The sequence below is a fragment of the Equus quagga genome, chromosome 12 (assembly GCF_021613505.1).
Source record: "Equus quagga isolate Etosha38 chromosome 12, UCLA_HA_Equagga_1.0, whole genome shotgun sequence".
Classification (NCBI taxonomy): domain Eukaryota; kingdom Metazoa; phylum Chordata; class Mammalia; order Perissodactyla; family Equidae; genus Equus; species Equus quagga.
The window spans coordinates 50,893,956-50,910,845 of record NC_060278.1 but is presented as its reverse complement, the minus strand read 5'-3'; positions in this window follow the sequence as shown (position 1 = coordinate 50,910,845).

Sequence of the window (16,890 nt, the reverse complement as noted above, 5' to 3'; positions counted from 1 at the left end):
GCTTTTGTGTTTAAAATATGTTTCACATTGAATTATCAGCATAATGTAATATATCTACATTATGGGAAGAATCTTATCTCTTTCCGATATTTAATGTTTCATTGATGCATCCTTCTTTAAATAAAATTCTTAAAACTGCAAGAAAGAATAATTATGTCATCCTCATTTTTAAAGTAGAGTGATCATCTATGCAAACAGTAGTGACTATCTTTTTAATTTGAAACACACTTTTTTCACCTAGAAATCAAACACAAGCTAATTGGTTTGAAAGCAATTATACCCATTATTCTTTTGTTAACGTGTTCAAATTCCTTTAAGTCTCCCATCTAAGAAGCAAGGATGCTGTTACAAGAATTATTAGAGAAAAAAATGCAGGATATATTTTACCATTGTTTATTTAACTAACTCATGGAATAAACTACTACTCTCCATTCCCTCTGTAAACTGGAGTAGAGATACAAACAATTCAGAAGGCTGTTTTTTGTGCTTCCTAGGCTATACTGTACAGCACTCTCATTCTCCTGCAATTACATTTTTGCTTTCCTTGAATTGGTGGCATTTTTTCACAAAGTCCTGTGTGCTAGTTGTACAATCGCTGCATTTCAATATCACCAAAGAAATATGGGAGTAAAAAGAATACGATTGCTTGAAGTCTGAATGCCTGAAATTTTGCAAAATTTTCTTTGGGAAGATTTTATAAGTTCGGCTTGTTTTTGAGAAGTTTTACAAAGTAGCTGTAAACATGACAATGACAAAAGACAGGAAATTTTGTGTGAAAATCTAGAAGGAATATGCATTCATTTTGATCCATAAGTCATTATGTTTTAATTTTATTCAAAATACGTTTAAATAAACAATGATTAATGATGTATTACAGTTGTGTTTCATGTGAGTAAAACAATGCTGACTTCTAAAGTGGACTCATTGTCACACAAATGGCCTTGGCCCTGTATCAAAATGTTGTCAGTAACTAGCAACAAAAAATTAAGTTATTTATTTAAGAAATGTGATTACAGATATGATTTATTTAACAAAGGTGGTTGTATGATTACTGTTTTCAAAGTACTTTGTTTTTAATTAGCTAGTTTACACGATTGATCATATCATAGGAAAAATCCTTTAAGGGATAAGATGATGAGCTCTCTGTGCAGAGTGAAAAAGTTACAATGTACAAATAGGTACTTTGATAAGAAAACATGTCAAGTGCCAAATTCCATCTATTTACTCACAAATATGTAGTATGTACCTACCATGTAGTACTTAGCTGTGGTCCTGGTGTGGAGGTAAAATGGCAAGTAAGGAGGTTAAGTATTTTTATTGACAACATGGAGTGGAAAATACTAATTTAATTTTCTTTATTGTTTAGTATGATAGTGAGAAAATTGGTTACAGTTTAAAGAAGATTAATTTGTTCATGAAAAAAATAATGGACAAATGACACATCTGATTTTCTGTTCCATCTCAGACATGTAAAGAGCATAGATGTCATCGCTTCTGCCCTTATATGTAGAAACAAGCTGAAGGAATTGAAAATTAGTGGCTTTTTTGGAGCCCATTAAAGAATTAAGTTCCCAGGACAAGCTGCCACCCTGGAATCTAGAGGGACAGGTGAACTGAGAAAGTCACAACTGAGATCTGTTGAAATGGAGCAGAAGCCACTGAAGCAATAAACTGGTAGGAATACCGTACTGGGACTTTGGAAGAATATCTGAAGGCTCAGTGTGGACTAGCTTGAGAGGAAGAAACTCCTGGGGTCCATGGTCTTAAATTGCCTCCCAGATATTAATGGATTTTACCTCCTGGAACCCTACCAGGATCTTACAGTGAAGAACCAAGAAATCTCCCATCACAGCAAGGGGAGGGAAAAAGTAATACTTGAGAAGTCTGCTCAGAGCATTCTTTCTAACAGAGACCTACTCTCTAGGGGCAAAGATTGTACCAGAACTTTAGCCCACCTGTTAGAGGTATATTTCTCTGACCCCAGTCCCCTCTAGTCTATCTGTCTTGCCTGTGGGTTGGGAGGAAAGCTAAGAAACACTTGCGAAGGTCACAACCTGGGAACCTAAACCCTCTAAAGGAGTGAAACTTAATGATAAGATTATCTAAATGCCCCTACCCGACATCTCACCATCACACTGGTATAATAATAAAATAGTATATTGCTTAAAATGCTAGAATATGTGACTCTATCTAAGGAGAAGTTTTACCAAAGTTCATAAAAAACAAGAGTAAGTGAAAAAAAAAAAAGAAAGAAAAAAAAAGAAGAATTTAAAACTTTTCACACCTAAAGCTACAGCAAGCCTAAAACACAGCCCAACTCCTCACCAGTTAACATATGACCTCACACTAAAGACCTACACATCTCAGTTCCTATTACCTAATACATAAGGTCTGGCTTTCAGTAAAACGTTATACGATATGTTAAAAGGCAAGGAAAACACAGCCTAAAGAGATAAAGCAAGCATCGGAACCACATGAAGATATGATACAGATTTTGGAATTACCAGATTAGGGATATAAAATAAGTATGATTAATATACTATGGGCTTTAAGAAAAAAACAGACAACATGCAAGAACAGATGGATAATGTACGTATAAAGACGGAAATTCTATGAAAGAATCTAAAAGAGATAAATCTAAAAATAAAAAACACAGTAACAGAAAAGAAGAATACTTTTGAAGAGGTCATCAGGAGGCTGGATACGACCAAAGAATGAAACAGCGAGCTTGAAGATAAGTGAATAGAATCTTCCTAAACTAAATTCAGAATAATAATAATAATAATTTTAAAAAGCAGAATAGAACATTCAAACACTATGGAATGATTTCAAAAGGTATGACATAGGCTTAACTGGAACATCCAAAGAAGAAAGAGGCAATGGAACAGGAAAAACATTTACAGTAATAGCAGCCAATACTTTTCCAAAATTAGTGAAAGACACAAAACCACAGATCCAAGATCTTCAGAGAACACCAAGCTGGATAAATCCCCAAAACACGGTATTCAAACTGCAGAAAACTGAAAGCAAAGAGGAATATTTTAAGAAGCCACGGATGGGGTCAAGGAGCACCTTACTTTTTCTATAGAGGAATAGGATAATAATTACAATAGACTTCTTGTCAGAAATCATACAAGCAAGGAGACAGTGGAGTGAAATAATTGAATTGTGGAAAAAACAAACCTGGAATCCTGTATTCAGTGAAATTATTCTTCAAAAGTGAAGAAGAAATAAAGACTACTTCAGACCAGGAAAAAAAAAATAAGGGAATTAATCTCCATCAGATCTGCCCTACAAAAAATATTTTAAAAAACATTCTTTAGGAACAAAGAAATGATACAGGTCAAAGACTTGGATCTATCTACAGAGAAAAAGAATAACAGAGAAGGAATAAAAGACAGTACAAGAAAAACTTTTAATTTGCATATTTGTAATAGATCTAATACATGTGTTTGTTTAAAGTAATAATAGTAACAATGTATTGGATTATTTAAGCATGTTGATAAGTAAAACGAATGACAGCAATATCATAAGAGATGGAAAAAGGAATTGAGAATACTCTATTATAAGGTCCTTGCAATACATATGTGGTAGTATAGTGTTATTTGAAAGTATAATTGAATTAGTTAAAAACATGTATTGCAAATTCTAAGGAAACACTAAAACTGTTTTAAAGGAGGGATAATTTATGTGCTATGAGGGAAGAGAAAATTGAATCACATAAAGTGCTCAATTAAAATCAGACAAAGGATAAAATGGGGGGGGGAGGAGAAAGAGGAGAAGGAAGAGAAGAAACAGCAGTAGCATCAAAAACCAGTGCAATGAACAGAAAACAGCTATAAACAGGGTAGGTCCAACTATATCAATAATCACATTAAATGTAAATGGTTTAAACACTCAAACTTAAAGACTGAGGAGCTATAATAACAAGATGAAAATAGGTTCTTTTTACAAGAAACTCCTTTTAAATATCAAGACTCAAGTTTAAAATAAAGCAATAAAGAAACATACGCCATGCTAACAAAAATAAAAGGAAAGCTCGAGAATTTTTATCAATTTCATACAAAGAAGACTTTAGAAAAAAATATCAGAGCTATAAAAAGGAATTACATAATAATAAAAGAATCATTTCTTCCAGAATACATAACAATCCTTTCCTGTTCCAGGATTTATTCTGAGACCCCCACATTGCATTTAGTTGTCATGTCATCTTAGTCTCCTCTATTTTGTGATAGTACGTCAATCTTTCGTTTTTTCTTTTTAATGATCTTGACACTTTGGAAGAATATTGATCAGATATTTTGTAGAATGCCCTTTAGGTAGAATTTGCCTGGTGTTTTCTTATTATTAGAGAGTTTGTGCATTTTTGGCAAGAATAAAACAGAAGTAACGGGGTGCTCTTTTCCATGCATTACATCCAGAGGTATCTGGTGTCTGTTTATCTTATTGTGCCGATCTTCCTCTTTTTTTTGGTTTGAGGAAGATTCACCCTGAGCTAACATCTGTGCCAGTTTTCCTCTATTTTACATTTGGGTCACCACCACAGCATGGCTGATGAGTGAAGTAGGTTTGCCCCCAAGATCTGAACCTGTGAACCCAGGCCGATGAAGCAGAGTGCATGCAACTTAAACACTCGGTTCAGGGCTGGAAGCTAAAGGTGCTATTAATTTTGATCACTGGATAAATGTGCTGTCTGTCAAGTTGCCCCACTATAAAGTTACTAATTTTCTCTTTTAATGAATAAGTCTCTTATGGGGAAATACTTTGAGACTATGAAATATCTATTGTTGATTCATACTTGCAATGCTCATTTATACTAGTGTTTACCTAAAGATGATTTTCTATTTCCCTTATTCTTTCTAGATTTATTAACTCAAATTCCACTTTAAAAAGAGCTGTCCCTTCTCCCAATTTATTATATATTCAATTATTTATTATTATCAGTATACATAAATGGGTACATAAAAACTTGCTAAGTAAGTTTGTTTCCTGCCACTGATAGTAGCTACTGTCAGACAATGTGAGATAATTAGAAGAAAGTTTAACGGTGCATGCACAAGAAACAGTGAAGTTTGACATGATATTAGCAGCAGATTGGATAATTTTAGAACCATGGGACATTTGCAAATTAGCAGATGTGATGTTTATCACAGCAGTTGCTGTTTATTCACTGATGTATACAATTAATGTATATATTTTAATTTGTAGACTTTTATTTCTCTGTGAAAACAGGAAAAAATGAATAAAATAAAAATGGCACAGTTGACACAAAAAACCAACTGAGAGGGAGGAAAGGAGAAGGGAGGTGGAGAAGTACAGTGGGGAGAGGGTCCCCCCACAGTAGCAAGAACTATGGATCTGGGATGCTTACATCTCTCCTGAAAAGAGGGAGGAGAGGGGAGGAAGGGGCCCCATGAGTCAGACATTGTGCTAGTCTCTGGGGACACAATAATGGGTAAAGCCTTTACACACTCAGGGTCAATCAGTTGCAGCCTGTGGAGGGAGACAGACATGTATTCCCAAACTAACACAGCTAAATGTGAAATTGCAAAGTAGCACATATCTGAATAGCACATCCCTGCCTTATGTCCTACAGAGAAGAGATACACGATATTCTAAGACAGAGATGCAATCTAATCAAGGATATGAGAGGCCTCTTCCTTGAAGGAATAATTAAACCAAAACATGAACAGTGACTAAATTTTTTATTTGTGGGGGGAAGATTAACCCTGAGTTAATATCTGCTGCCGATCCTCCTCTTTTTGCTGAGGAAGATTGGCCCTGAGCTGAGGTGCCTGCCCATCTCCCTCTATTTTACATGTAGGACACCTGCCACAGCGTGGCTTGATAAGTGGTGCATGTGTCCATGCCTGGGATCTGAACTGGTGAACCCTAGGCCAACAAAGCAGAGTGCCCAAACTTAACACTGTGCCACAGGGCCAGCCCCGAATAGTGACTAAATTTTCTTGGAAGAGGATGCTAAGGAATGAAATATCAGGAATCACAAATCACACAAAGGTCCTGTGGGTATAGTGTGATTTAACTTTCTTTTTTTAAAGATTGGCACCTGAGCTAACAACTGTTTCCAATCTTCTTTTTCTTTTCTGCTGTTTTCTCCCAAAATCCCCCCAACACATACTTGTGTACTTTTAGTTGTGGGTCCTTCTAGTTGTGGCATGTGGGACGCCACCTCAACGTGGCCTGATGAGCGGTGACATGTCCGCTCCCAGGATCTGAACCCGTGAAACCCTGGGCTGCTGAAACAGAGCATGCAAACTTAACCACATGGCCGCTGGGCTGGCCCCTTAAGTTTTTGGAGCTAAGAAGGAACAGAAAAACATATGTGATTTTCTATGAGATATGTATATATATATTTTACGAATGATATATATTATTTTATGGAAACAGAAGAAATATAAGTAAACAGTTTCAGAGAAATGGAGTAATTAATTAGAAGACCAGAAAGAAACAGACTCACTCTCTAGTTAGAAAGCTAAAAACCCATTTTTGAATAAAAACTTATAAACTGTAAATATTTTTGAATAATATGAAGAACACTTAGTAATATTTATCAATAACAACACAAGAAGTGTGGCTTTTACTTATTCGCATAATAGAAAGTTATACAATAATATGAAAAAAGTAAAAGAGAAAAAATACATGTATATGAAAGTTGGAGTTGATATTAGTGTTATAGTATTATTATTAATAACTGATTATATAATTGTCTACTTATCTCCCCTCCCCCAACAATTGCTGCCTCCAGAGGAACTGAAAACCAAAGAGAGCTAATCAGAGCATGCAGGAAGGCCATCAGAATTAAAATCCACTTTCCACTATCAACAGCCGCCCTTGACACACTATATAACAAGTAATATAAATAATTTTTAATTATTCAATACCTGATATAATAAAAATGTCATCAAATAAATTAACAGGAAAGACAGGCAAAGTGCTCAACCATGCACAGGTTAAAAAAACTAAAATAAATTTAAGGGCGTTATCTTATTTTTGAGTAGAAAAACTCTTTAAAGAAGATCGGTAGGGGCTGGCCCAGTGGCCTAGAGGTTAAGTTCGCGCACTCCGTTTCGGTGGCCCATGGTTTCACTGGTTCGGATCCTGGGCTGCAGACATGGAACCACCAATGCCACGTGCCACAACTAGAAGGACCCACAACTAAAAAAAAAAAATATGCAGCTGTGTACTGGGGGAATTTGAGAAGAAAAAGCAGGAAAAAAACAGAAGATTGGCAACAGTTGTTAGCTCAGGTGCCAATCTTTAAAAAAAAAATTCTACTTGTAGTTATCAAAAAATAATAATAACAGTAATTCTTTCATAACTTATAGAAACATATTTTTCAATAAAATTTCTAAACATTATTTTGAAAACAGAACAAAAGCATTCTAAAATATGTCTATTATGATACACAGAAAAAGAAAAGCTGAAAGATTTTCAAAATCAAGGAGAACAAAGGGAGATTTGCCTTGGCATATTTTGAAACACGTTATAAATCTACCTTATGTAAACAGATGGAGCCTAAACAAAACAATGGACAATTTAATAAAAACAGATAACTGAGGGAAGAAACCCTTAAGCATACAAGATTTTTGCAGAAAACGTCTAAGATCTCAAATTATTTTTAAAATAGAGATTAAAATTTGCTGCTAAGAAAAAGGGAAATCTATTCAAACATACGTTTGTTAACCTCCAGCCATTGTTACAGGAGCCTCAGAAAAGTAAAGAATCTGAATAGAAAATTTGATCCTAGAATCAAGATGGATCTTAGACACATCAAACAATTAAATGAAATTGCAAAGAACTACATTATATTTTGCTATTTTTTCAAATTTGTTCATTGAGATTTTATAACAAGTGAAATAAAAATGTAAATAGCACATTGATAAAGCCTTTTACATAGATACGACAGGCAATATTAATACCCTAGGAAATCTTTTAAAACAATGTATTCTGATGTTTCTATGAGAAAGTTCATGGTCAGAAAAGACACAAAAGAGGAATTGCAAGGGCAGTAACATATGTCAAAAATGTCCAAATTACTATTGATCAAAGCAGATTGTAAGTATACATGGCGTGACATTCATCGTTCCAACAGACACTGCAGCACAGATTAAATGACATTTTTATCTTGCCAAATGAAGAAAATCTTTTAGTAAATAACATGTAGAGTTCATCAGGGTATAATAAAAGTTCAGTTTTATGGCCTGATATTAACAAAATAAACCTGTCTGTAGTGCAATGTTACAAAATTTATCAAGCTTTCTTATAAAATACACATCTCTCCATAGACAAACTCTAGATGTTTAAACCAAGAACATAATTTAAGACTCAGGTAATTAGTTGAATAGAAGAATGCTCATCTCAGTGCTATTTTTAACAGCAAAATATAAGAAATAATAAGAAAAATACCTAACAATGGTATAAATATTTACTTAAATCAACTTTTTATGGATCCACTCAAATTAATATTAAACAAAGTAATGTTTTTGATGAAAGAATATGAAACAGTTTTTATGAAATGGATTATTGATTATGACATATTGTTACAATCAGACAGGGTTCAATACTGTTGTACAACCTAAATTATAAATATATATATGTATATAAAACAAGTAGATATGTATCTTTATATTTATATCTTTTTATACATCTGTATCTTGAAGATAGATGTATTGGACAATTTTTTTAACAGTAGATGTTTTTAAGTAGTTATGGTATGGTTGATCAACTTTTATTTTTGGGTTTTCATGTGTTTTCTAAATTTTCTGTGGTGAAATTTTCTCATTTTCTTACAGTGAACATTTATCATCTTTATAGTCTCAAAAAATAAACAGCATTTTCTAATAACTGGACTTAATCTTGTTTCTTTGAATTGTATTCACGAAGTGTCAGGGGAAAAAAATAGCTAGAAAGACAAAGTTCAAACCTTTATCTTCTTTCTTTCTCATAATCCTCAAATATTTTAACACGATTCCCAGGTGTTTGTCAAAGCAGTTCTGAACAGGAATGTACAACGGTAGGTCAACTCCTTAAGATAACAAGAATCAGTCTACTTCAATGAACTGCCTCGATCCTCTGACTTCTTCTGCAGAAGAAAGAGGTGTGTTTAGATCAATTTTATGTAAAAATAATCCATTGAAATTTCAACTTAAAAATGTTTATAAATAAAGCTCGACTTCCAATATAAGCCTTTGAAACACTGTCTAGAATGGAAGAGCAATATGTGGCCAGCATGCAGGAAATATCTTTCCACCTAAAATGCAACCTCTAATAAAAAGTATATTGTAGTACTTTTGGACAGAACTTTATCACTCTGTTCAGAATCAGAATGTATCAGAGAGTGAAACGATATTTCACAAAAATTACTGTTTATTGGTTTTACACGTGATATTTCCATTTTTACCTTACATTGACTAAAATATATCATTCCTCAAAAATTAATATAAATCACTGTATTCCCCTTACAGGCAATACAGGCTTGTGTTTGTAAGGCACAGAGTTCTCAGTTGAAGAAGATGGAATCAAGGTGCTATAAGAAGAGATTTAGTAAATGGCATATGTAGCTCAGAGAATCATAAAGAGGCCTTAAAGAATGTCTGTTGGCTATGTATTCAATAGTGACTCAAACATCAGCTGAGAACAGAGCTAAAAAGTAACTGCTACCTCTGCCCAGTGCAAATTGATGCAGAACCAGCAAGCCTGATCAATCAGGATCCCAACAGCATAGCTGCTGACTCTAGAAACACACTGTCTCTAATACCCATATGGCAGTAAAATGGAGTATTTATTGTGTAGAACATAATGATCTTCCTGTCAGGTTTAAATACAGATATAGAGTGACAAGGCATAATAAACACAAGAGGGAGCATTAGAATAAAATGACTATGTGGTCGATATGTAGATCTATATTGATACAATATGTTCACTTCTACCATTAATTTGAACTTTATTTAATTTCTTTCCGAAGACATCTTCAAGTATATATGGACTACATATGTATGTATAAATCCTGCACAGTAAAACAAATTAAATTTTCCGAACTAAATGTTAAGCATACGAAGTGATACCATATTGTTAATTGCGGGCACGGTGTCGTACAGCAAATCTCTAGAACTCATTCCTCTAGCATCACTGAAACTGTACACCAAAATTTGTTGACAGACCAGATCTTATGTTAAGTATTCTTACCACCAAAAAAAAGAACACAAGAAAACTCTGGGAGGTGTTGAATATATGTATTACCTTGATTGTAGTAATGATATCATGAGTGTTTGCATCAATTTGTTTGGTTCTTTGCATATCAATTATACCTCAATAAAGCTGTTAAAAATAAAGTCAATATAAAATTAAAAGCTCTATAAACTTGAATTTAACTTCATTTTATCCAAGTTTCATTTCTCAGCTTACATATAAATTCATGGTGATAAATTTAAAATTTTATTTGTCATTCAAAACAAAAATTCTCCTCTAAAATGTTTTATAAACTAAATAATTTTAAAGCAAGAAAATTTATACAGCATACACAATCACTCCACCATACATATAGAATAATAATACATATGTTTAAAATAACCAAAATTTTATTGACAAAATATTAAGGATTACTATAGAATTTGGGGAAGATTTTTGCTATTACAAAATAATAATTAAGATAAAATTTTGTGGCTTATATATTGTGGGAAAATAAATCTTCCTTGGTTTTCTCAGCTTTCCTGTAGAAGTCTGTCTCCTGAGTAATGGATAAATCTATGAATGGATAAATTTATAAATCTATAAAAGATAGAGAATGCTTACTTTCACTTCCTCTAGAAATATTTTCCTTTTCACATACCATGAGGATTAGATTTGTGACCTAATGATCCATTGATTGCTTCCATCCAATAAACATTTTTTGATCTCACCAAGAGCCAAAGCTTACATTCCTGGATAGGCAACTAGGTTAGAGCACTGTTTTCTTCTCCAAGGAAATATTCTCAAAATGGGAGGAAAGAAAATGATCTCTTTCTCCTTTAAAAATGGAGGAAATTTGTATTTTTCCACTTCTCACCTATGGGGTGAGCCCATCGTGCATATAGGATATTTTTCCATTTGACTCTCACAGTGTCGCTCTTCAGAGTTGCTGGGCACAAGAGAAGAGAGAGTGCAATGTTTCTTTGGCTCATGATTATGCTCTCTACTCTGACGCAGGTTCATGTTCCTGATATCATGTGTGTAAGGAGAGTGACAGCTCAGACCATTCATAGATTCTGAAAACATATATTTAAGTCTTGTTTTCAATATTTAATTTAAACAAAGTTATTCATTAATAGTGAGGCCATAAATTTAAAAGGGTCTATTTGCTATCTTTTTCTGGATGTTCTTAAAAGTTATATTTTCCCAAACTGTGACCTTTTAAGCTGTGCTTAAACACAGCTTTACGACGTATGAAATCTCCAAAAGATAAAGATTTATGACGGACATGTTGGGGATTTCTTAACTACAGCAGCATAAAAAGAAGCAGCATGATTTATAATGGCTCAAGCCCCATTTACAAGTTGTAGTCTAGGGTTCATATCCCACATTAATTACGTAGCTTTTGTTAGTAGTAGAAAGCAAAACAAATTAGTACTATTATGCCAACATTTTTCACATGTTCTGGATGACTTTTTGGAGGGCTCCAATATCAAAACATCTATGACTTATTTTGTAGGTAGAGCAGAATGGGAAATCCATCAAGAGCAAAGAAGAATTTTTTAATACAAATATTAAGGTGAAATGCTTGATTTGAAAACAGCTGTAATCATGCCATAAATCTATTCCTCTGTAATACAAAAAGGTTGCATGCAGTTCTTCAGCTGCGAGTATTAATGAAATAAGGTATAATACTATAATTCTGATTATTTTAAGAACCTGAATATTCATAGCATTAGGGCAGGTCATACAGCTAATAGAGACCTCTATGAATTCATATTTCTACGTTACAAATCTCATTTAACACTAGAAGTGTACTAACATAACATACAGAGTTCTATTTTTATTTGCATTTAATTTAATTTAATTTATTTTTTTGAGGAAGATTAGCCCTGAGCTAACATCTGCCAATCCTCCTCTTTTTGCTGAGGAAGACCAGCCCTGAGCTAACATCCGTGCCTATCTTCCTCCACTTTATATGTGGGATGCCTGCCACAGCATGGCTTGTCACGTGGTGCCATGTCCACACCCAGGATCCAAACCAGCGAACCCCGGGCCACCAAAGCAGAATGTGCCCGCTTAACTGCTGCGTGACAGGGCCAGTCCCATATTTACATTTTAAAACTGTATTTCTAGCTTGCGTAGTTCATATTCTGTGTCACCATGATAAATGCAAGTCATAATCACTTCAAAAGGAATCAATGATCCAGGCATATTACAATTACTGTGTAAATCTAGCTATCACATATCAACTTACATATTTTAATTTAATACTCGATAAATCTTGATTTATTATCACTATTTTAAGTACTTTTCCATGTTCTTATGACCATGGAATTTAATTCTAAAAGCAGGAAAGATATTTAATGTACTTTTAAGCGTGCTTTCTAAAATAAACTTTGAGAACTAAAACTCCTGTTGTGATCAAGTGGAAAGATATTTTAGCAGAAAACATACAAAAATGGTGCGATACTTTCTTTCCCTATAGAGTTAATTAATTAACCTTGCCATCGGTATTGAAAAGTATACACTTACTAGCTCTGGTTTATAGTCTACACATTCATAAATAATAGTAAGTTGTATATTAAACTTCCGTTATATGTACATTGTATGTACCATTTACAACACACCTATTGTCAGACCCAGCCCTGCGGCTAAATGGTTAAAGTTCTGTGCGCTCCACTTCAGCGTCCCAAGTTAGCAGGTTCGGATCCTGGGCATGGACCTATACCACTCACCAGCCATGCTGTGGCAGTGTCCTACATACAAAAAATAGAGGAAGCTTGGAACAAATGTTAGCTGAGGGTGAATCTTCCTCAGCACACACACACAAAAGACCTAGTGTCAAAGTCAGAATTCTAAAATTAAGATATTTCTAATTTTTAAAAAGATTTGCCTGTATTTCTTGCTTATTCTTCCTCCCCTCTCATTCTCTCTTATACCTTCTCCAAATAATTTTTTGTTCCTATTTCTTCCCTGACACTTCTCTTGTCACCTGAACTCCATGTTGCCCAACCCAGTGGTCATTTCAATATCCTCACCTCAGTAGATCATTCAGGGGTGCTTGGTATAACTGATTTCTTTCTTCTTCAAACCCTGTCTTTTCTTGCTGTCTGTGCCACCAGTCTCTCTTGATCTTCAGTGTACATCACTGGTCAACATCTCCTCTTCCTCCAACCTCTAAATGTGGGAACGGCTCAAGATTTGGTGCTGGATTGTTTTCTCATCTTAACATACATAGTTTCTTTAGAACTTTCATCCTAAATATTAATTAATCCCCAAATTTATATCTCTAATTCTAACCTCATCTGTGACTTTTAGATTTCAATATCCAAATCCTGTGATATCTAAGTAGCCAGATTCCCCACGTCCAAACCTGCTCCTTTCACAATCTTCCACTTCTTGGTAATTGGCATTATCGCCCCTTTGTTGTTAGAATAAAACTAGCAGCTGTTTAGTTCTTCATTTCCCCTCTCTTTCACATCTTCTCCATCATGAAATCCTGCCAACTCTGCATGGGCAATTTATGCAAATCCCAGATTTCTCCACATGTTATGGTTCGGTCCTAACTCATGTCATCCTCTTCTCTTCCTCAGACAAATACCATGACCTCCCAAACGGTTTCCTCACATTTACCCTCCCCAAATAATTTCTGCATGAATCAGTTGAAGTATCTTTTAAGGATATAAATTGTATTTGTCACCCCTATGCTTGAAATTTTATAAGAGCTTCTCATTCTATTTAAAATAAAACCCAAACACCTTACCATGGAATTCAGGGCCATCACAATCAGGGTCTTGACAGCATCCCTCATGACATACACTGTCACTTTCTCCTGTACACACTACCATCCAATCATTCTGACTTTCTTTTTCTATTTGTAAAGCATGTCAAATTCATTCCTATCTTGATGTTTCCACATTTTTCTTCTGCTTGGGCAGTCTTTCCTCTGACTTGTCCACAGATGGATTCTTTTATCATTAAAGCCTCAGCTCTATATTCAGGATGACCTTCCTCGAACCCTCAATGCTATCTAAAATATAATGTTCACACAAGTCTGCATCACTGTCATCTTTCTCCATTTTATTTCTATTATCTGAAAGCATCTTGAAAGTATCTTGATTACTTATTGTTTACTTGTCTTCTCTCTCTCACTCACACTAATGTTTTCTCCAAGAAAGCAAGGGCCATCCGTGCCTTTCTAGGGCTCTATCACCAGCCTGTGAACGTGGTAGGACCTCAACTAATCTTTGTGAATTAATGGGCTACAGTTCTTGAATTTTCAAAACAGCCAGAGATACTTAATTTAAAATAATTACCATCATTTTCCATTTTAAAAGAAATGCTTGTATAAGAATCAACAAGATAAGAAGTCCAGCAAAAAGTCAATGAATTACAAATGCAATTCAGAGAAAAGAAATGTATTGTTTTTTCAAAAAATAAAGAATTATATTTTGTTTCTGTGGCAATATCTGTAATAGCTGAGCAAATGTAATATTACAAATTCAATTGTTTAAAATAAAGCATGCAACAGAAATAATTTGAATACATTTATGTCTGTTTCTAATCTGCCCCTTTGTTGACTTTTTTTTCCTATGTTTTCCTTCTCAGCTACATTCTCACTTGTTGCACGTTGTTCTTTCTGTTTTTATTTGTTTATTGACCAATCCCTCAACTTGACAGTAAACTCTATTAAGAATATTAGCATATGCTCTGGTTTACCACTGTTGATGCATGGCCAAGTGCAGAGGCTACATGTAAAAATTGCTCAATAAATGAACGGTGAACAAATGAAAAAAGTGACTGCAGGCCTGAAATACTTTGTACTCTATCATCAAAATCTTAATTTTATAAGATCCAACACAAATTTCATAAATTTTGATTGTGTAGAAGTGATTTCTCCTTTCACTGAACATTCAGAGTTTTTGTCTGTACTTTATTTGAAGCACCCATAGTATTGTCAATATTTTTGTAAATATCTTGTTATTTCTTTGGTGGCAAGGATTCTCTTACTTGTGTTGAATATATTTGACATAGAGCACTGCGTAAATTTAAAGTGTACACCGTGTTATTTTATTACATTTATATGTCATAATCTGATTGCTCTTGTAGTCATATTTGCCACATTACATGAAGTACAATATTATTGCCTATGTTTCTTATACCATGCAGTAGGTCTACTCCTCATCGCAAGTTTGCACCCTTAACCAACATCAGTCATATCTTCCACTCCCCAGCCTCTGGTAACCACCACTTTAATCTGTTTTTTACGAATTTGACTTTATTAGATTCCCCATACAAGTGATATGCTACAGCACTTGTCTTTCTCTGACTTATCTCAATTAGCATAATGGGCTCAAGGTCCATCCATGTTGTCACAAATGACAGGACAAGTGGTAAGAATTCTCCTGACCTTTGCTTTATCCCAAAAATACCTATCATCAGAATTTGTATTGATATTAAAATAATTAGCAATGAGTTCAACTATGGCAGAAACAGTTTAAACAAAGAAATAGTAAATGACTTGGCCAAACCCTCCCATTTATAAATGCTATAATTTGTGACTTAGACACAGGACTCTGACTCCCATTTGCTGCCTTTCAAGTGGCCACTCTTTTGTAAACAGTGAAGTAAAGTGCAGCAATAAACTAAGGTGTTAATCTCAATTTTCACAACTGTCTTCCCAAGGTGGGACCCCCTAGTGTAGTCTTCCAAAAGGAAAAAAAAAGGAAATTATCTATTTGCTTGTCTGGTTCACCAAAATTATCTAATGAAACAAATCATTCCCAAATTGCCAATCTGAATCAATTTGATCAATTCCTGATCATGGGTGGAAGGATTTCACATAATTCACTCAGATTCCTAGCCTCCAGCTAGGAGAACTGGGGTCCCTTTTACTTAGCCAAGACTTCTCTTCCATTTGACAGGAGAAATTTAGCCCATAGAGGCACTCTATTATGTAAACTCAAGGAATGTTTTCTAAAAATATTCCCGAGGACGGATGGAGAGGAAGAGGCGTTCCTAATGTGAAGGAAGATTACAAGAGAAAAGAAAAGGTGAAGGAAAGAAGTGGCGCTTTGGCCTAGAAAACAAAGCGAATATTTTTGTAGAATAAATGAAAAGGACTCTTTAGTCTATTTCTCCAGAACTGAAAGTACAATTAATTGAATTGTCTCAGGTGAAGTTTAGACGATGGAAGTAGAGGAAAATAAGAACCAGTATAATTTAAGAACTAAAATGATCACTGAAGGCTTTGATAAAACACATTGATGTTTTAAATGTCCTCCAACATTACTGAAGTACTTCATACAGCTGTTTGGAAATTCTTTCTTTAAAGGGCCAGATAGTGAATCTTTCAGAGTTGCAGGCCAGATGGTCTCTGTAGCAACCGCCCAACTCTGCCTGTTGAAGCAAGAAAATAGCCATAGACAGTATGTAAATGAACGCCCGCGGCTGCGTTCCAATGGAACTTTATCTACCAAAACAGGCAGCAGACCAAATTTGGCCTGTGGATGGTGGTTTGCTGACCACTGCTTCAGACAATAACTGTAGTCATTATAAATTTTTTCCAGTGTTTTTAATTTGTTTGCTGAAAATATGACACGATTAAGAGATGCTTAATAATCCTGAACCAAGTTTGAACTACTAACATTCAGCAGAAAGAGAAAAATTTTTGTCCCAATGAAGAGAGAGAGAGTTATA